Source organism: Aegilops tauschii, chromosome 1, assembly GCF_002575655.3.
Source record: "Aegilops tauschii subsp. strangulata cultivar AL8/78 chromosome 1, Aet v6.0, whole genome shotgun sequence".
NCBI lineage: Eukaryota > Viridiplantae > Streptophyta > Magnoliopsida > Poales > Poaceae > Aegilops > Aegilops tauschii.
The window spans coordinates 225,851,607-225,872,155 of NC_053035.3; positions in this window are offsets into that span (position 1 = coordinate 225,851,607).

Below are 20,549 nucleotides of genomic sequence, written 5' to 3' on the forward strand. Positions count from 1 at the left end.
TGCCTTCCGCTTTTGCAGTTTCCCAGATGAGATTCATCTGTCTATTTATCGTGTATGATGCTACTTTCCAAAAGTTTTTGATGCTGCATGTGAAGCTTGGTGCTGCTGTGTAATGGCGTAACTAAGTGTCGAAGCTATCTGATGTACTTCGATTATGAAATCCTGGTTGCTTTTATACGGATATGGAATATCTGGTGTGTTTTATAAGAAATATCAGTTTGATTAGTACATGGATTATCAATAATGGGCTAATTACCCTGCTTATTGGGGTTTTCTATTGCAAACGGTTACTCAGACAGCACCGTGGGCGATGAACTCAAACAACCCGCATGGTTTCTAGAAAGTAGGTGTGTTCGATCAACTAACAATCACACACGGCTTCCGACAGCGAACTGTTTGCGTTAGGCCACCTTGCACACACGTTTCCACACAAAGAACTGTGTGGGATGTACATACCTACAGAAATGATTTTCTGGGATTCACCGTGTGGGATGTACATACCTACGGAAATGATTTCTGGGATTCACCGTGTGGGATGAACATACCTACGGAAATGATTTTTGGGATTCACCGTGTGGGATGTACATACCTACGGAAATGATTTCTGGGATTCACCGTGTGGGATGTACATACCTACGGAAATGATTTCTAGGATTCATCGTGTGGGATGTACATACCTACGAAAATGATTTCTGGGATTCACCGTGTGGGATGTACAAATCTACGGAAATGATTGGGTTTCCATGCCTCTCCCGATCGCACACGGCCCCAGCCTGGGTCCCACGAGGGCCTATCCCCGACGATTTCTGGGTCGTGTGGGAAGGACCCCACTATTGCCCACACTCACTTGGCGACGGTTCCAAATGCCGTCGTGGAAAGGGTTTTAAATCGTTTATTTAGGACCGACATGCACCAGTGGATGTTTGTATCCGTAATAATGGTTTTTGGAGTAATTCTAATGCCTTTTCTCTCATAATTTGCAAGGTACACACCAAGAGGGAGAATTCCAGCAGCTGGAAATCTGGACCTGGAAAAGCTACGTCAGGCTACCTATTCTGCACAACTCCAAACAAGATGAAACTTCACGGAGATTTTTTATGGAATATTTAAGAATTATTGGAGCAAATAACTTCCAGAGGGGCCCCACTAAGTGGGCACAACCCACCTGGGCGCGCCAGGGAGCCCAGGCGTGCCCTGGTGGGTTTTGCTCACCCAGGCCCACCGTCGGTGCCCATCTTCTGGTATATAGGTCATTTTGACCTAGAGAAAATAAGGAGAGGATTTTCAGGACGAAGCGCCGCCGTCTTGAGGCAGAACTTGGGCAGGAGCACTTTTGCCCTCCGGTGGAGCAATTCCGTCGGGGGAACTTCTCTCCCGGAGGGGGAAATCATCGTCCTCATCATCACCAACAACTCTCCCATCTTGGGGAGGGAAATCTCCATCAACATCTTCAACAACACCATCTTATCTCAAACCCTAGTTCATCTCTTGTGTTCAATCTTGTTACCGGAACTATAGATTGGTGCTTGTGGGTGACTAGTAGTGTTGATTACATCTTGTAGTTGATTACTATATGGTTTATTTGGTGGAAGATTATATGTTCAGATCCATTATGCTATTTAATACTCCTCTGATCATGAGCATGTTTATCATTTGTGAGTAGTTACTTTTGTTCTTGAGGTCACGGGAGAAATCATGTTGCAAGTAATCATGTGAACTTGATATGTGTTTGATATTTTCATAGTATGTATGTTGTGATTCCCTTAGTGGTGTCATGTGAACGTCGACTACATGACGCTTCACCATATTTGGGCCTAAGGGAATGCATTGTGGAGTAGCAATTAGATGATTGGTTGCAAGAGTGACAGAAGCTTAGACCCCAGTTTATGCGCTATTCCGTAAGGGACCGATTGGATCCAAAAAGTTTAATGCTATGGTTAGAATTTATTATCAATACTTTTCTCGTAGTTGCGGATGCTTGCAGGAGGGTTAATCATAAGTAGGAGGTTTGTTCAAGTAAGAATAGCACCTAAGCACCGGTCCACCCACATATCAAATTATCAAAGTAGCAAACACAAATTAAACCAACATCATGAAAGTGACTAGATGAAATTCCCGTGTACCCTCAAGAACGCTTTGCTTATCATAAGAGACCATTTTGGCATGTACTTTGCCTCAAAAGGATTGGGCTACCTTGCTGCACTTTTGTTACTACTACCGTTACTTGCTCGTTACAAATTATCTTGCTATCAAACTACTCTGCTACTTACAATTTCAGCACTTGCAGACATTACCTTGTTGAAAATCACTTGTCATTTCCTTCTGCTCCTCGTTGGGTTCGACACTCTTACTTATCGAAAAGGGCTACAATTGATCCCCTACACTTGTGGGTCATCAGCAGGCAGGAGTCGATCTACTAATCTTGGACGTGATGCCTATATAATGATCATTGCCTGGATATCGTCATAATTATTTGAAGTTCTATCAATTGCCCAACAATAATTTCTTTACCCACCGTGTGCTATTTCTTGAGAGAAGCCACTAGTGAAATCTACGGCCCCTGGGTCTATTCTTCATCATATTTGCTTTCCGATCTATTATTTGCCACTTTTATTTTCAGATCTATTATTCCAAAAACCCAAAAATACCTTGCTGCAATTTTTATTTGCATCTTTTATTTCACATTTTATTGAGATCTATTTATCTAATCTATCACAATTTTATCCCGACAACTTGACAATTTCCTACGCCTTACCCGTAAGAAGGATTGACAACCCCTCATAACCGTCGGGTTGCAAGTATTTGTTCTTTGTGTGCAGGTACCGTTTACATAGTGTTGCTTGGTTCTCATACCGGATTGATACCTTGGTTTCATAACTGAGGGAAATACCTACCGTAGCTGTGTTGCATCATCCCTTCCTCTTTGGGGAAATACCGACGTAGTTCAAGCAACATCAAAAAGAATTTTTGGCGCCATTGCCGGGGAGACATCATCAACATCTATCAGGTTCCTAATCACAAATCTCATCTCCTTGAAATTTACTTTATTTTCCATTTGCCTCTCATTTTCATCTCCCCCACTTCACAAAGTTTTGCGTTTTATTCGCCCTTTTTTCATTCACTGTTTTCTCGTCAAATCTTCTTTTGTATGCAATCTTGTTTGCCTGTCTTATCGCTATGGCTAGTTCTTTCTCTATTGTGTGTACCCTCGAGAACGAAGTTCTTAATTTTAAACAGAGGGGAGGGGAGAATCTAAAAGATGCTTGGTATAGAATTTGCAATGCTCATAATAGATCTATTCATAAGCAATCTACCGTTGTTCTTCTTCGCAGTTTTTATGTAGGCAGTACCACTTGGTATAGATTCGTCCTTGGTACGATTACCGGTGGGAATTTCTTGGTGTGTCCATCTTTGGATGTTTTTAATGCTATGGGAAATCTAGTGGGTTCACCACACCTCACTATCAATGAAACTGCTTTAACACTTGAGCATGTTATGCAAAGGCTTGATGCTATTGAAAAGAAAGTGATTACTGAAGAACGTATTGAAAACTTAGATAAAAAATGCATAATCTTGCTAATAAAATTGGGTCAAAACACTACTAGGGAAAAGCCTAGCAGTAGCGCGGGTATTTTGCCTAGCATTAGCGCATGGTGTTGCGTTACTGATAAGGCGCTACGGATAACATGTAGCTGTAGCGCGTGCCGTCCCATGCTACTGCTATACATGGCTAGCAGCAGCGGGCTTTGGTGCCACGCGCTGCTACTAATAGCTCCAGCGCTTTTGACCAGGACGCACTACTGGTAAGAGAGCGCTACTGCTAACTTTATTGCCCTCGCTACTGCTAGTTTTATTAGTTTCTATTTTTTCCTGCATATTTGTTTTGTATTTGAACAGGCTTTATACAATAATCTTTAGCATATCAAACACCTACAAATGTAATCATAGCATATACATACAGATAGTCTCATCAAACTATGTCATCATCATAATCATGATCCAACACAAAGTGGTCTCTCATCATCATCACGAAAATAGCGATACAGGTATAGATTACTTGCAACTACATCGTCATCCATATATACAATGATATACACGAGAAGAGCTATCACTATGAGTGAGAGCGGAACTATGCAGTACATGAGTTCGTATCCCTCTCTCGCATTAGCGTGAACCTAAACTAACTACTGGCTGTCGCTCGGAAACCGGAAACCGGTACACCTGGGCCTGACACTCCGGCCACACGTCGTATACTCCTGGTGTTGCACTTCTTTGTCATCAATGATCTATGCACCTGCATCGTCACATGAGCTGATGATATGCAACATACATAGTTAAGCAACAAAAAGAGACAGACTTGGCAAAAATAGAAGCAACATATCATAAGCATAAATAACAAAGTTCATCGTACCCAAAATGCCCTAACCAGAGTGATCTTCGCTAGTTGAGGAGGATGGTTTAATTACATCACAAATAAAGTTTCGTCGTGCATAACTCAAAGTTTCGTCATTCAGAAAGTATGGACTAAACGGACAAAGTGTCATATATCGACAATCACTCCAACATGTCGTTCCATCCATCCAAGTCAGGGAGATAGTCCCCGAGCTTAGTGAAAGGCTTCAGGTCGAGACGCTGAGCGGCTACGCGTGTTTGGACGTCTTCCCGCGACATTTGCCCTTCCTTGTAGAACATGCCTATTGTGTCGAGGACCTCCTTCACGATGACTTGGGAAAGTTCATGCTGGATGTGATAGAACTCAACTCGAAGTCGATGATCCGGGGTATCTCCTACGTTCTTTGCCCATTGCAGAATATGGGAATCGCTAGAATTAGGTGACATGCGAAGGTCCTGATGATCCCGTCTGTACTCCAGCATGTGGTGTAGGACATAGAATCCATCACTAAGAGAATCACTCGGTTGCTGGATGCAGCAGAAGTCGGTCTTATGGCAGAAGGCGGGCCTACCATCCTTTTTCTTCTTGTCCTTGATCTCTCCACCCCGTGCGTCGTAGTAAAAGATAGCACTGTCGAGAACAGACTTGATGTGGGTGTAATCATTTTTGTTCAAGTTCTTCGACGAGTCCAAGTAAAGAGCGTGGGAGTATCGGGGGTAAAGGATGATGAGGACGGCGCGCCCGCCGCTGCGCAAAATAAGTACACCTCAAATTAATTAGCCTCCACCATGCAAATGAATGATTGAAATCGAAGGAACGATATCCGCGCGGATGACTTACATGGGATGATAAGGCACGAGAATCGCCTCCTTGTCCTTATTAGCGACCATGAAATTGACGATGTTGTCCCTCGCGTATTCACGGTGCTCTGCACAGACTGCCAAGAAGCCCTCGTGCATGAAGTACGGGTCAGCGACACAGATATAAGGTATCTGCTCAATCCCGATGATGTAGTTCATGTTCAAGGCAAAAAGGCGGACAAACGTAAAATCCAGCTTCTTCAAGTGAAACATGTCGAAGATGTAATCGAATCGAAGGAAGAACTTGTCCGCGGGGCATGAGTGGACGAACGACTTTTGTCGTGGCACGTTAACCACATAGAGTGGGTATCCTGGATTTTCCGAGAGGCTTTTCTCTCTCCGCAGCACATCGTCATGAAGTCTCCTTAGATTGCCGTGTGTGGCCTCTAACGCTGCCTTAGGTAGGATTGGTTCACCGGCGATATGCCATTTTGCCGCACCAGGGATAGGTATACGGTCTTGAACCCGAGGCTGCTGAGGCGGTTGGATCATAGAAGCAGCTTTGTTCCCTTTCCTCCGTCTCTTCCTATGCTTCTTTCCTACTGGAAGTTCATCTATAATACATTCAGCCTCCGGAGGCGGCAATTCAGGCACCGACTCATGACGCTCAAACCCTGAGTACTCACCGTCATAGGCGCCAGTATTGAGATACTGTTCAGTGTCATCGTCATCCTCATCCTCATCTATGGCGACGTCATCAGCGACTAATGGAGCCTCTTCCTCACCCCGTCCGCTATCACCCAGCACGACAGCCGATGCTAATTGGGTAGGTGGGGTGTTCATGCTCATACCTTGCTGAGGCTGCGTGCTTGTGGGTGTGCTCCCGGCCGTCTCCAGACGAAGCAGACTCTTTGGCCACAACAGGACCCACCCATTGCAACCACCAAGCCGCCGCGGGGTCTCGTCGTCATCCCCCCTAGTATCGGAGGAGCCAAATTCTCGTGGCCTAGTTTGACACTGACCATGGAAACCTTGAAGACGTCAGGGGGGATCGGCCCGGCTGCGGAACAATGGTTCCTTCGGCTTCATTATCGTCGCATTCCCCACGTCCACCTTCTGGTCGCCGATGGTGTACAATATGGTGCACGGGGTTACGTCAGCCTGCAAAGACATGTCTGCGACGTGAGACATCTGAAAGGCAACGGAAACGGGAGATTATACATTTACTGAAGAGGGCCGGTGTGACAGATACCGTGAGGGCGTCGAGCTCAGCCAAAGATAAAGCACTGCCGAGCACGTCCGGGACGGAGGACGGGATGCTATGAGCAGGTGCGGGAGCCGGTGTAGGAGCTGGTGCGGGAGCCGGTGCAGGCGCTGGTGCAACACTAGTCAAGCTGCTCCCGAAGAAGTCGGCAAGGGGAAAGTCCGCTGCATTTTTCTGGATTTTGCCTGCTCCAACTGACAACGACTGGAACCAAGCCACCAGACAAATCTGCAATCGCCTGTTTTGCGGCAGCTACCGCTATTGCGACTGCCTCAGCTGATTTCTTCTCAACCGCAATCTCAACCTTCTTGTCGATGTTTTCTTCAGTTAACCTCCGTCTTTCCTTTCTCTCCTCCGTCGTCTCACGGTAGTACTTCTTCCACGTGGCGCCGTCTCCGACACCGTGCACGCGTCCATACGATGGCCGAGTGTCCACCGGGAGTCTTTTCAATATGTTCAACGCCCGGTTGAATGGAGTGTCCCACTTGGGCCTCGCCAACGCCTCAGACGTCGAGTCGCTTTCGGCCACAATCCTGTGCTGCTCTCTCTGCAAAAGGAACAAGGATCGTTTGCAAATATGACTAAATGTGCAGTCGAATTGATCAGAAACTAAAATTACCAGCAGTCATGAACTCCGTCGTGACCGGGTCCGTCTCGAAAACCTTCTTGACTGAGTCCCAGTGGTGTTGTGCCCTGAGGACGTCACGCTCATGCGGGACGGTGAAGTCCGTGTCGGGTGGTTGGTGCGACATATGCCAAAGGATGGCTTATCATTGTGGGAGCCAATAACACGTCGCCGGTGCCTGGAAACGGGAGGAGGCGAAGACATGCACGCCGGCGAATCTTGCCCAGGTTCGGGGCTCTCCGAGGAGATAACACCCCTAGTCCTGCTCTGCGGGGTCTCCGCATGATCACTAGCTCGATAAAGAGTAGCTACAATCGCTCCTAGAGCTGTTGGGATCAAGGGAGAAGAAGAACAAGGCTAGCTCTTGCTTCTCTCTATCTATGGTGTGTGTGCGTGTGCTATGCTTGGAAGCCAAACATGCAGAGGTGCCAACCAGAAGCGAACTATGCTCAGTGGCCAACTATGCTTGGGTGCGAACCCTTTGCATGGGTGCTCCGGGGGGTTTATATAGGCCTACCCCCCGGGGGTACAATGGTAATCCGGCTGGGATCTGGTCCCAGCCGTCAGTGTCTATGCTCGCCGGCTTCTCCGCCGGCTGCTGGGTCCCGCCGGCTGGTGGGTCCCGCCGGCTGCCGGTTACTTGGTCGACAGGCCGGCCCCACCGCCTAGGGCTTTGTCGGCGGCTGCTTACTGTAGCCGCGCCTCTGATGATGAGGGCTTTGTTGAGGTGAGCATGGCTACAGTGGGCCGCCTCGGGGGCTATCACTGTAGCCTCACCTCGTCTTGTCTCCTTAATGGGGCTCCTGCTTCGAGGAAGGGAGTAGCCGGCTTCCGGAGGCCGGCTATGCTCCCGGCCGACTAGGGAAAGCCGGGCCGCCTTCACGCCTCTCTCTGGCTGAAGGGGCCCGCTGTCCTCGGGCCGTACAGGAGGGGGTCGTGGATGACGTCGTAGCTGGCGTGGCTACAGTGCCGGGCCGCATGGGAGACATCCCTCCCGTACGGCCTCCTGTAGCCATGCCCGCCTCGGGCTTCGGGGGTCGTGGGCCGCACTGTGGCCATGCCCCGTCAGGTCGTCGTTATGTAGGAGTAGCTGTGGTCTCGGCCGGCTTCTAGGAGTCGGCGTTTCTCTTGGCCGGCTTCTTGGAGTCGGTGAGGCTGGGTCGCCTTCCGGGAGTCGGCTTTAGTGGTAGCCGGCCCGGGAAGGCGGCCCAAATGCTTGGAGTGCTTGAAGGCCCAAAGGCCTGATAAATTTTCTGAAGAGCCAGGGGTAGCCGGTTTGGCTACCCGTGGCCACTTACTCCGACAGTCCGCCAAGGGGTCTGGGATGCCCAGACTTTCGCGTTCCGCGTCCTCCTTGGCCCATATGGACCTCTTCCCGCCGTAACCACCGCTTCCGAGGTGGTGGCACCCCATGTTCCTCTATTGAAGCCCCTTCATGTACTTCGACTTTTTTTTGGCTGCTTGGGCCTTGAAAGTCGCCTTGAATATTTCAAACTGCTCTTCCGTGATTGTTGGATTATCCTTTACAATCTCAGAGTAGGGCTCCTTTTTGTTGACGATCCGATGTTTCACCCTTGCTTTCCAGGCGGCCAACGCGTCGCTAAACTTTGGCATGGCGTGTTTGTTTATCTTCTTCATTGCCGAGTCCTTATCTGGATTTTTATATTCCTTTTCATCCCGGCCCAAGAACAAGAATATCTGGTGCAACTTCTTTAGGAGGGAGGGCCTCATATTATCTATCTTCTTTAGTTTCTCATCATTGATGGTGTCGATTGTTCGTATGATGCAGCCTATTTGATTCTCGTAGCACTATCGTGCTTCCTCGGGCGCTGTTGGCCCAAAAATGCCGCCGTACATCTCCATGACCACCAGTCTAGTAGTCATGAGCTGGTTTGGGCGTCGTTGCCTCTTTGCTTTCGGTTCTATACCGGCTCCGCTAGTCTCGGCGCCGGTCTCAATCTCAGCGCCGGTCTCGGCACCGGTCTCAGTCTCAGCGCCGGTCTGGATGTCGGTCTCAGTTTCCGATGTGACAGGCGCGCCTAGCAAGAACACCCGTTGATCGTCGGCAAGGTTCAAAAATTCGTCTGTCGCCCGGTAGACATCGACGCAATCACCAGAACCCTGTCCATCATCGTTGCTAGCCATGTTTCCTATGATTAAATCTAGTCAATTAATTCTAGACCTAATAAAATGAATAATGACAGAAAAAAGGCCTATGTTTTGCAGAGAACGTTGATTCCTTCTCGGTGTGGCAAATCCCGGGCACTCGATATGTCCTAGTTTGTAGCACAAGTCATGCCGAAATTCACGAAAAAATTCGGCATGACCTTTGCTAAAAAGTGGAACATCGAGCACCTGAAATTTGCCAGAACGGAAATGAATCCACATTCCGGCAAAACATAGGCCACTCGGCTTCATTCCCTGGAAACAACAAAAGGCCACTTGGGCACAATCGAACCACTTCTATGTTGCATATAACAAGACCACTTAAGAATATGTACATGAGAAACTACAACAGTAGATAAACATGAGCAAACACAATTGCGGAATTTGCATATATCATGACCACTTCAAATTTGCATCTCCTAGTGTTTGACACTTCAAGAAAATCTACACAAATCTCATGCTCTCTCAAACTTAATTCAAAAACCAAATATAGATTATATTTAGTTAACTACTCAACTAAATTTTACTCTAAACTAAACCCTACTGCCCTAATTAACATCTAGTTAAACAAACTCAATTCAAAAACTAAACCCTACTGAACTAATTAACATCTACATTATCTCCTACTTAACATCTATTATTACCCTAACTAAAAAACATCTACTATTAACCCTACTGCCCTAGTTAACTAGTACCACCACTACTACTAATTAACATCTACTAATACTAAAAAACATTATCAATGAACCCTACTACTAATTAACATCTACTACTACTGCTAATTAACATGGCAGGAAGAAAATGCAGAGAGAGAGAGGAGGAGTGGGGGGCTTACAGAGAGGGGAGAGATGGTGGCGGGGAGGTGTTCGGCGACGGAGGCATGGGCGGGGAGAGCTCGGGTAGCGGCGGTCCTGGGCGGGCTCGGGCGGCGGTCAGGTCGAGGGCGGCGGCGGTGAGGTCGAGGGCGGCGACAGTGAGGTTGAGGGCGGTCTTGGGCGACGGCGGTGAGGGTGAGGGCGGCCTCGGGGGCAGACGGTGAGGTTGCGGGCGTCGACGTCGGCAAGAGACGGCAGCAAAGTGGGGCGACGGCGAATTGGGGAGACGACGGCGAAGTGGGGCGAGGGATTTGGGGGAGAACTGCTGGTCGGGGGGAGGGAAACCGCTAGTTAAGTTAAATATAGCGGTAGCGCGTTACTGAAAACGCGCTCTAGCTAAGTTAGCTATAGAGCATTTTACAAAAAGCGCTACTGCTATGCCTTTCTCCTTTTTTTCCTTTCTCATTTATTTTTCTTTACATTTTTTTTCCTTTCTCCTTTTTTCTATTTCTTTCATTATCATTTACTTTTCTATTTGCTTTTCATTTTATTTTATTTTCGTTAGCAGTAGCGCTTTTCTACGTAAACGCGGTGCTACAACAGTATTAGCGGTAGCGCTGTTTTTATAAGACCGCTACTACTATGTGTAGCCTATCGGCTTAGTAGTGGGAATTTTAGTAGTAGCGCTTTTGGCGCGAGACGCGCTACTGCTACATGTGTATCTGCAGCGCGGTTATCCTGCACGCGCTACTGCTATTTAGCACTAGCGAGCTTTTTTAACAAGCGCTACTGCTAAAGTTCTGTGTATAAGGTATTCCCTAGTAGTGAAAGCCGGAGAGGTTTTGATGTCTACTACGCAACTTTATTCTTGTAGACACGTGTTGGGCCTCCAAGCGCAGAGTTTTCTAGGACAGTAGCAATTTTCCCTCAAGTGGATGACCTAAGGTTTATCAATCCATGGGAGGTGTAGGATGAAGATGGTCTCTCTCAAACGACCCTGCAATCAAATACAAGAAATCTCTTGTGCCCCCAACACACCCAATACAATGGCAATTTGTATAGGTGCACTAGTTCGGCGAAGAGATGGTGATACAAGTGTAATATGGATGGTAGAAATATATTTTTATAATCTGAATAAATAAAAACAGCAAGGTAGCAAATAGTAAACGGGCACAAAAACGGTATTGCAATGCTTGAAAATGAGGCCTAGGGTCCGTACTTTCACTAGTGCAATCTCTCAACAATACTAATATAATTGATCATATAACCATCCCTTAACGTGCAATGAAGAATCACTCCAAAGTTCCTATCTAGCGGAGAACATACGAAGAAATCGTTTGTAGGGTACGAAACCACCTCGGAGCTATTCTTTCCGATCGATCTATCCAAGAGTTCGTACTAAAATAACACCAAATAATTTCAGATTCATAATACTCAATCCATCACAAAGAACCTCAAAGAGTGCCCCAAGATTTCTACCAGAGAAACTAAAGACGGGAACGTGCATCAACCCTATGCATAGATTACCCCAATGTCACCAAGGGAATCCGTGAGTTGAATGCCAAAACACATATCAAGTGAATCAATATGATACCCCATTGTCACCACGAGTATTCATATGCAAGACAAATATCAAGTTCTCTCAAATCCATAAAAGTATTCAATCCAATAACAACGAAATCTCAAAGGGAAAAACTCAATTCATCACAACAAGATAGAGAGGGGAAAACACCATACAATCCGACTATATTAACAAAGCGCGCGATACATCAAGATCGTGACATCTCAAGAACACGAGAGAGAGAGAGAGAGAGAGATTAAACACATAGCTACTGGTACAAACCCTCAGCCCCGAGGGTGGACTGCTCCATCCTCATCGTGGTGGCTACAGGGATGATGAAGATGGCCACCGGTAATGATTCCCCCCTCCGGCAGGGTGCCGGAACGGGGTCTAGATTGGTTTTCGGTGCCTACAGAGGCCTGCGCCGGTGAAATTTCTGATCTAGGTTAACCCCGAGGGTTTTTGGAATATTTGTGAATTTATAGGGTAAAGAGGGGGTGCGTGAGACCACCGAGGTGGGCACAACCCACCGGGGCACGCCTGGGCCCCCAGACCCAGGCGTGCCATGGTGGGTTGTGCCCCCCTCGGGGCACCTGTCGGTGTCAAAACCGGCAGATCTCGGGTAGGGGGTCCCGAACTGTGCGTCTAAGGTCGATGGTTATAGGAGACGGGGGACACGATGTTTACCCAGGTTCGGGCCCTCTCTATGGAGGTAATACCCTACTTTCTGCTTGATTGATCTTGATGAATATGAGTATTACAAGAGTTGATCTACCACGAGATCGTAATGGCTAAACCCTAGAAGCCTAGATTGTATGACTATGGTAATGAGTATATCCTTCCCGGACTACACCCTCCGGTTTATATAGACACCGGGGGGATCTAGGGTTACATAGAGTCGGTTACATAAGAAGGAATCTTCATAGTTGGTCGCCAAGCTTGCCTTCCACGCCAGGGAGAGTCCAATCCGTACACTGGTACAGTCTTCGGCCTTCATGTCTTCACAGCCCACCTGTCACACCCTGCATTTTGTAACATGTCATTTGCATTAATAAAACATGAAAATTTGGACCAACAAAAACTTTTGCATTATTTGGCTTTTATTTTTGGAGTTGGTTTTCTCTGTGTGGTTTTTCAAGTGCTCTTTGAAGTCAACTACTCCACCTTCTGTACTTCATCTCCTTGCCCCAAACTTCTGCCCAATGATCATGCCATGTGTATAGTGCAATATAGTATTTTCTTAAAAAAAAAATTGGCCAAATAGTATTTTCAAAAATTAGTTTTCCAAAAACCCCTGAATTGAGGTTTGCACTACAATAACTTGATTTGGGGTATGAAAAATATTTCAAAGAGTATATTTGAAACCTATTAGATATAGGATTCCCATAAACCACAAAAATATAATTTTAAAAGTTATTTTCCTATTTTATTTAAAAGCTTTTTCTTAAGGCCAGAAATGGTCTTTAATAAGGAAAAATTACTTTATTGTTTCAAAAATATTTGAAAAAAATCAGGGTAACTCAGTGGACATATATTTTCCATATATAAGAGTTTCAACACATGGTCATGTTCAAAATATTGGACAAAACCTCCCAAAACCATTTCTGCCCATTTCAAGGATTTGAAATATTTCTACAGGAAATATTTTCATAAAAATCCAAGGAAAATCCAGCAAGTCACAAATACATATTGTGATCACATTGCAAAGCCTCATCTCAATTAAGGTCAGTTTGGTTCACCAAAATGCCCCAAAACCCTCTCTAACCAGAATCAAATTTGAACAACTTTGTACTACCAACTTTCTCTCCTTGACCCCAACTTTTGTGACCATGTTCACATGACCAAATGAGGCCACTACACTAAGTGGTGCATCAAGGAGAACTGAATTGCTCAACTAGATCTACACAAGTTCATTTCTGCTAATTTCTAGGGTTTACAAAAGTTGCATTGGCAACTTTGCCCAAATAAGCTCCAAATTGGTGGAAGGCCCTAATTATATGTGGAATTTCACCCTGTGGAGTCTCATGGCAAATGGAAATCATCTACTTGCCGAAACCTCCATCAAACACCTTCTGCCACTTTACCAAAATCCCATTTTTGGCCTCTTCCACTAATCTCCATAGGCTCAACTTTCTGCCACGACCCCTCCTAGTCCCCCTCTAGCACCTGTGTGCTTTGCTTCCCGAGGAAGCAATGATGAAGGGGGGAGAACCCCATTTTTCTTCTCTGGACAGTAGATTCCTCCCTCTCTCTTAGCCTCCTTCTCTCCCCTCAGCTTTCTAGAGCATCCAAGGCTCTCCCCAGCTTTTGCCCATGCCCCCTTCAGCTGCCAGATGCAAGTGGACGCGCGCGGACACGGGAAAGCCGCGAATGCCGGCCAAAGTCGCGCTCTAGAGCGCCTGGCAGGGCACCCGACCGTTGACGCCGCGTCTCCCGGCCACCTCGAGCATCCCCCGCGCGCCAGTCGATGCCCCTCGACGTCCGCTCCATGCCAGCAGGCCGCCCACTTGCTCCCGCGCCCTTCTCTCTCTCCTACAGCTCGCGCCAGAACGCCACCCCGCTCGGCCAATGCTCGCGCCGCCCCTGTGGCCCGCCCGCAGCTCATCTCGCTCCTCCTCTCTCTCCCTGGCACCCTAGACCACTCCTGTGAACACCCCCGAGCCCTCCATTCCCTCTCTAACGGCCACCCGAGCCGATCCCGCGGGCACCCGTAGGCCGCGCCTACGGTGGACCTCGGCCAGCCTATATAAGGCAACCCCGAGCCTCTCTCTCACTCCCTGTCGCTCCCCCACACTCCTAGTTCACCTCCCGCACCACCCATTTGTCTCCAGAGCCGCTCGAGCTCGAGCTCGAGCTCCGTCGCCTCGGCTCCTCCACGTTCGCGCAGTACAGGCCTCCTCCGCCCCCGTTCTCTCTCGATCTAGAACCACACGGCATCACTGACTTCCCCTCTCTTTCCCCACTCTTTTTGCAGCCGGGAACGGCCGGAACCACCGATGCCCGAAGCACCTCCGCCATGTGACCTCGTCGCCGGCGACCCAGGCTGCTCCGGCGACCACCTCCACCACCACCCGAACGGCGACATTCCCCTGAGTCCAACGGTGCCACCCGCTCGGCCTGCCATGCCCTGTAGCATCGCCGGTGAGCTCGCCGACCCCTCTGGTCACGAGGTTGGAGATGACAGGCGGGCCCTGCTTGTCATCCTCACCTCTCCCTCGCCCCTCTCTCTCTCTCTCTCGCTGACGCCCGGGCCCGCCCGTCAGGTATGAAAACCTGGCGCGCGCGCGCGCGCCGGCTCGCCTGGGCCTTTTCCCCTCTGGGCCTGCTGAACTGCAGCTGTTCTGGCCCAGTGGGCACAGTGCACTTTCCCTTTTTCCTTTTCTGTCCCTTTTCCAAAAATTCCACAGGATTAAATATTAATCCAAATGCAATAATTCCAGTTCCTAAAATCTTGTAAAAATCCCACCTATTTAATGGTGTAGTTTTCATACATGCCCAACCAACTTTTCTGTACTGTTCAAATTCAAAATCAAATTTGAGCAATTAAATCCTTGTTTAAAAATCCATTGCTCTGTCCCTGTAGCTCCAAATCCAAAAATAAGAATTTTCCCCTTCTTAGTTTTAACCCTAGTATTAACAAAAATGAGTTGACATTTTTCTGAGCACTTTGGTTTTTCTGTTTTATTATTGCCTTATTTTTCTCGTTATTATCTTGCGATGATAGATTGCGTTGCTGACGAAGGAGTTGGACCAGAAGGCTTTGAAGACCCAGAAGACTGTGCTGAGCCAGGCAAGCAGCCCTTTGACCATGTCTATGCAACCCTTTTTATGCATGTCATATAGCACCATATTGTTGTTCCAACGAAATCATGATGAGGTGGTAACCACTTGATGGGTTGCCTTCGTTACTTCCTCGTTGATACTTGCATTGTGCATGACCCTACCTCCTTATGAGGGTTATGCCAGTGGGAGTAGATAGGATGCTAAAGTAGTTGCTACGCAAAAAGGGACGGGAATATGCATGGTGATGGAGACAAAGTATTTTCAAAAGACTTTTCGAAAACCCTGTTGGGTGCCACTTATGCCTGGGGGAGATAATGAGTTGGGTAACCACTTGATGACGAAGTGGTGTACCGAGGCAAGTGTGTGTGTTGTTTTGAAAACGGATTGGTTTAAGTTGCGACCGTTATTCCAACCTTACATGCGCAACCACTCTACCCTTATATGGGAAAGGGCATTATTGATTACCTAGGCCGATACTAGCTTGGAGCCCGCATTACTAGTGACGGGAGAGTCGTTGTTGCGCTCTCTCGGGATGGTGTCACGCCAGGTAGTGCGGCCATGACTGTTTTCACAGGGCACCGGACACACCGTTGGTACCCCGTGCTTGTGGTATATGATGAATATGGGAGCGAGGCTCCACAATTTTAAGATGTGAAATGTTGGGCATGGGGGTTACTACCAATCGAGTGGACTCTATGTTACTGTCGTCTAGGGAAAGATAGTGATCGGGTGCTTACCCCCGGTACTTGAGGTACCGCGGGTCGTGGATGACACGGAAGTTCCCTGGATCTTGTGGGTAAAGTGTGCAACCTCTGCAGAGTGTAAAACTATTCGAATAGCCGTGTCCACGGTCATGGACAGTTGGGTAACCGCTCTTGGGCTACGTCCACATGTTTACAAACCAGTGGGTGTGTTTGGATAAGTGGGAAGAACTACTTGGGTCAAGACAAAGGACTTGACATGATTGAGTTGGGTTGATGCCCACTCCATTTATGTTGATATATGTAACCAGTCCCTATGGTTACTTGAATTCGTATGATGCATGTTTTACCAATTGTTGAACAAGTCATAACACAACAAAACTAGCTTTCTGCAAAATTTACCTATATCATGCATTGTTGTATCTTGAACCGAAACATGGGTTGCTTGCGAATACATTCAAAGTACTCATTGGCTTGCCACTGGTTATTTAATTGGCCAGGCATGGAAGAACAGGAGTTCGAAGAAGAGTTCTTTCGAGACGAGCATGCGAACTAGGACGTTTCCCAGTCAGAATGCCTGTAGGGTTAAGGCAGATGGCATGGGTTCTACTTATCGACAAAGATTTCTGCTGCTTAAGTTTATTTGGTATTCAGCCCTTGTGGCTTTATCTATGTAAGACTTGACCATAATGGTCATAATTTGTGTAAGACGGTATGTATGGATGTAAGACTCTTGTTATTCAGCTTCTGTGTGTTCAGTGAGCATTGATCTCTAGGATCACTGTACACGTGCATTCGACGATCACGACTTATGAGTCGGGGTCCCCACACCACCAGTCCGGCCCATTGATAATAGGCCGCACGCCCGAGGACCCCTTAGTCCAGGACTCCCTCAGTAGCCCCTGAACCTGGCTTCAATGACGAGGAGTCCGGCGCGCAGATTGTCTTCGGCATTGCAAGGCGGGTTCCCTTTTTCCGAACTCCAAGATAGTCTTCGAACGCGATGATAGTATCCGGACCTGTCACACACACCATACACAACCAGAGAGAATATAATTTTACACGAGTCCAATCCGCTGACAAACTTTTGCAGCAGGACATCACGCCCGACCGGTCATAATTCCGGACCGTTTTGTGCCCGGCGCTCCACGTCCCGAGACGTGGTTGCCATTGGCACGTCTTGTCAAAGCAGAGATCATGTCCCCTTATCGTGGGATTCGCATTAATGAGGGCATGGGAAACCCAACCGTGCCGTTTATACATGCCTTGGGATAGGCGAGCCTTTAGGGCGAGTGGGGAGGCGCTTGATATTCGCGGCTTTATAAGGGGATAAGGATTTCTTTCTTCACCCACACCCTTCCTCTTCTTCAGCCCTTCCGTCCTTGAGCTCCAGCACCCAACCTTTAGCTTTTCCTCGTTCGAGAAAGTACTCCAAACATGTCCGGATCCGGAGCTAGAGGCAAGTGGATGGCCTCCTCCATTAATAAGAAGGACATCAAGGAGCTCCGGGCGGCCGGATACCTGGCCCAGGAGATCGCTCACCGACTCCCGGTCAAAGGACAGATCGTCCCTACTCCAGAGCCCCATGAGAGGGTTGTGTTTCTCACACATTTTGTCCGCGGGCTGGGATTCCCTCTCCACCCGTTCGTCCGCGGACTGATGTTTTACTACGGGATAGACTTCCATGACCTAGCCCCTAACTTCATTCTCAACATCACGGCATTCATTGTCCTGTGTGAGGCCTTTCTCCGCATCCCACCTCATTTCGGTCTATGGCTGAAGACCTTCAATGTGAAGCCGAAGGTGGTGAGCGGTCAACAAGCAGAGTGTAGACGTGCCATGGTGGGTAAGATGCCCAATGTTACCTGGCCCAAAGGCTCATTCGCGGAGACGGTGAAGGGGTGGCAATCGGGGTGGTTCTACATCATCGAGCCGCGCGACACTGACTGGGCGGCGGCCCCTGAATTCCGATCCGGAATCCCGATGCGGCTCACCACCTGGCAAGAGAGGGGCCTAACCTGGGGTCCCTCGGACGAGCTGACTAGGCTCCAGACGTGCGTCCAGAACATGATAGACAGGAAAATCAAGCTTGTCAACGTGATCCAGGTCATGCTCGTTCGTCGGGTCCTTCCGTGCCAACGCCAGACTTGCTGTCTGTGGGAGTATGATCCGGCCAAGCACCAGACGCTACTAGAGCTCTTCGGCACGACGCACGAAGACATCTGGAAAGTGCTCTTCAAGGCCGGCGAGACGCCAGCGCCCACGACCGAGGATCGCGGGCTCAGCTTAAAACGCCAGGCTAATTCGGTAAGTTCTTTCATGTTTTCAAGGTATACCCTTTACTAGCATATTTTGAGGAAAAAGCCTAAGCCTTCCTATCCATGTTTTCAGGCCTGGATCGAGGTAGCAGGGGGGATTAACTGTCCGGCTCCGTTGCCCGAAGACCCAGAATTCCCATTACTGACGAAAATGTTGTTTCCAGCACCTTATGAGGTGCCGTAGAAGACGGCCAAGAAAGCGGCTAAAGGGACCCGGAGGAGCCCTCGCCGAAAAGGTGCTTCGGATGTGATGTCCGAAGACGAGACTCACTCTTCGTCCGCCGAAGATGATAACGAGGAGGAGGAAGAAGAAGATGACTCCCCACCTGAGGCGGGGAGGAAGAAGAGAGCGGCCTTCATGAACCCGGAGGCGAAGGCGCCCTAGAGGGGGAAAGGCTCCCTCACGGATAACTCCGCGTGGAACGTCGATAGCAGTCCGGAGCGACCTCCCCGGACCAAGCCTCGGGCCGCATCATAAGTATCAAAATCTTTATGCACGCCCAAATGTCTGGCCTTTCCGCCTTGTAATATTGATATGTTTGAATCATGTTATTGCAGTCCGGCCCGGGACAGTTCTCCGCGATCTTCATCAGAAGGTTCACTGGACCCAAAGGAGAGGGCCAACATGTCGCCGCCGCCTGCTTACTCTCCCTCGGCCAAGGGTGATGAGGAGGAGGTGTCCCGAAGGACCTCCTCAGACCGGGGGAAAGTTCCGGAGATCATCAGGGTGGCGCCCCAGGATGACTCCCGGGCCATCGGACATATGGGGGAAAAAGCCAATGTAGAGACGGATGATGCGGGTCGAGTTCTATTCGACCCTCAGCCGGACTCTATTCCGGAGACCTATACGGCTCCGGAGTCCGGCGAATGGCCTTCCCCGAAAAGAGGGGGTGTGCCGCCGGTGACCTCTGTCCAACCAGAGGTGCCGGATCATCTACTGGAAGCGATGCAAGGTGCCTCCATTGTGGATGAGCACCGTGCCCATATGGGTATGGTGATCGAAAAGGTTCAGTCTGCCAAAAACGGACTGACCGAAGCCTGCGCTAGCCTTCTAACAGGCTTTGAGGTGAATAATGTAATTGTAGGAAGAGTATCACAGTGTAGACAGTAGCCCCTGATGCTCTGTTCGGTGTCCGGAAAGAAAAAGCCGAATAGAGGATCAAAAATAATTTTGCAGGAGTCTAACATAAGGTGTCTATGTGAATAAGCAGGCCTCGTTGCGTGCTGCTACCGCTCAAACCGCGGAGTTCTCCGGACTGAAGCAGAAACTGGAGCGGGCCGAGGAAGAGCTCGGCCTCGTGAAGAAGCAGCTGGAGGATAACCAAGGTATGTAGTAACCTGCGTGTATATTGAAGAATAAATGGTTCAAGCTGACTAAAATGTCATGAACTATACTAGGGGCCATGACCGAGGTGGCGGCCCTCAAAAAGGCGTTAGCCGAGGCCGAAGAAAAAGTGGCCGAGGAATGTGCCGCACGCGAGAAGCACGAGGCCAGGGTCAGCAAGATTCAGCAAGAGCTCTAGGACGCCGTCAAGAAGTACGAGTCCTTGGAGCGTGATTCTAGGACACAAGAATCTGAACTTGCTAAGGCCCGCAAGAGCGCGCAAGATGCCCGAGCCGAAGCCCAGAGCACCCTCCAGGAAATCCAGGCGGCCAAGAAGAATGCGGCGGGCAAGGCTTTCACTATGCAAGGCAAGTATGCAAAGGCAGCGGTCCTTGAACTTACCCGAACTTGTGTTTTCCAGGGGTGTTTACCGATCTGCCGCGCAGCGTATCATATGCTGCCGAGTTCTATCGGGCCAAAGAAGGGATGTCTATGGAGAAGATGTTCTGGTCCCAATATCTTGGACCAGAACATCCGGTGCCCTTTAGCGACCAGTTGAAACAGCTGGTCGAGCTGCACAAGTTGGCCGAGTTAGCCATGAAGGACCTGATAGTCCAGCTGTGGCATGCCGAGCCCGTGCCCGGCAGCTACTTTGGACTTGTGAATCGGCTTGTGAGTGTCTGCCCACGTCTTGAAGCCGTGAAGCGGTCGGTCTGCATTGAGGGTGCACGGATGGCATTCACGCGCGTCAAGACGCACTGGGCGAAGATGGATGCCAAGAAGTTGATGACCGAGGAGC